Consider the following 2191-nt stretch of genomic DNA (forward strand, 5'->3'; position numbering starts at 1 on the left):
ACGCACATACGCACGTACGCACGCACGCACGCACGCCCGCACGCACGCACACATATAATATAGAAATAATCCTAAATAGATTTCACTCCCCCAATGCTACTATATTAGGCATTTACGTAGGCAACCGACCCTGCGCACCAACTGCTGGACATTTGTCCCTCCTTCCATGTCCCTCTCTATCTCATGTCTCCATCTGCACCCCCGTCTAGCGATATTAATATAGGAAGACAAACAATATTGCTGACGCTGTTGGTGACTCGAGGCAGTGACTGTGTGAGTGAAATAGCTGGGCTGTCCAATCCTTGAGGATAGAAACTGTAAGAAGCACCACATCGGTCGACCGCATGCTGTATTGCCTATTCCATCTCCGCAGCATCGCCAGTCTTCCCGATCCACAGCAGAAACTTCATCCGTGTCATCTGCAAGTGTTCAGCGTTGTCTCCAAGCATTCCACAACTACTACTACTACTAAGATGACTAAGTTACCAACGTTAGTAGTAGTTCTACATCCATTGAGATTCAAGTATTATAAAAGCGAGTTAAAGTATCACTGACTACACCCATCACCATGTACTTATAACGACGACACATCGCCGCGTGTTATTTGGATGCTAACGCCACGAGGATGGGTGCTCGCTCGTTACGTCTTGTCATTACCTAAAGCTTCTGATCTCGGCAACGCTGTTGCTGACTCCGTCCCTCAGCAACACGGGCAGCAGCTGGCGCATTGCCTCCCACCTTGCCGTAGTTTGAATCACAAATCTGCACGCAGCACTGGGTGAAGGTAGAGACACGGGTTACACACAGGCATGCTACACACGCGCTACGTTACACACAGGCATGCTACACACGCGCTACGTTACACACAGGCATGCTACACACGCGCTACGTTACACACGCGTTACGTTACACACGTGTTACGTAGCACACGATAGTTGTGATACACAGCCATCTATCCCCACTATAATGACCATTATTATAATTATAAGTAAACAATTTTATAATTATAATTATATTGACTCGTAATGGTCAAACTATCAATGTGTAGTGTATGCGAAGTAAGTGGGTGAAAGGTTAAGATTGTTTAAATCTTTTATACGAGATTGTTTATCTCGCTGTAGACTAAATGGTATATATTTATACCCGTGGTGTATATTTATATGACTTTCAATAGTGAGTATTTATACATTCTCATTTATCACATCTCTCATCTCATCAATTCTACATCATCATCTCTCATCGTTTTCAGTCTTTTTCATACATCTTGTCCATTAGTATTTTTTGATACTGATTACATTTTTGTACCTTTACTGATCACTATGAGACATTTTTTATTGTAATTCAACAGCCGCCACATAAACGGCCGTTACCAGCGACACCACACCGCCCCACCCCTCCGCGCGCGCTACGCTGCTCCCAGCAGGGGGCGCTGACCTTGCTTAGGTGCGCAGTACAATGTCGGCGTCGTTGCGAATGCTGTCTTAGATGTTGTCTCTCACGCGAAGCAGCGTCTGCCACAGCGTCAGAAGCTCCGGTACAACGTCATCCAGAGGGCGCCCCGACATGCAGAGGTCACGGGGGTCACATAGATGATTCATTTCAACTGTAACTAATTACACGTAAGATAACAATAAGTAATTAATAATTTAGATAAAGTGTGGTTCATTGACTGGCACAGGAATATAATAAAACAACACAAATTATTGATTAATAGTACTAATTATATAATTATATTATGCTTATCACATAATTTACGATATAATAATGATTATATTGTTTTTAGTGTAATCATGATTTTTAACATGAGTATATCCACAATAATGTATATCACATACCTGGACTTGCGGATTCTCCACATGCTGCTTGTGAGGTTGGATATTAAATGCTGTGCAGTATATCCCTCATGTACAAATCAACCTACAGAGAAGTCTCCAAATTACGCGATTTTCAGATTTGGCTGTCAAAAGCAAACTTCAGATAACATTGCATATTCAATTTCTTTATATTTTCAGATGAACAAGAGCAAGAGCAAGTCCGTGCTACAAGAAAATGTTTAACAACTCCTGATCCAATGACTATGCCAAGGACCAACACAGTTCCTGCTGAATAAATAAAGGCTTCTGCCGTACATCACTGCACAGAACATAAACTACATTCCCCCTTCCTGACTATATATCGATATATATATGTC

At 42.3% G+C, this 2191-nt stretch overlaps 1 long non-coding RNA gene across 1 annotated transcript; it reads right to left on the reverse strand.

The window, feature by feature from the left end:
* Positions 1 to 41: 41 nt before the first annotated feature.
* Positions 42 to 1911, reverse strand: LOC106810494. The gene is made up of 4 exons (XR_001394025.1): positions 1836 to 1911; positions 1435 to 1609; positions 658 to 774; positions 42 to 419 (listed from the first exon to the last, which is right to left on the reverse strand). It is a non-coding gene; the product is annotated as an uncharacterized LOC106810494 (long non-coding RNA).
* Between the last annotated feature and the right edge of the window lie 280 nt (positions 1912 to 2191).

Source organism: Priapulus caudatus, unplaced genomic scaffold (assembly GCF_000485595.1).
Source record: "Priapulus caudatus unplaced genomic scaffold, Priapulus_caudatus-5.0.1 Scaffold446, whole genome shotgun sequence".
NCBI lineage: Eukaryota > Metazoa > Priapulida > Priapulimorpha > Priapulimorphida > Priapulidae > Priapulus > Priapulus caudatus.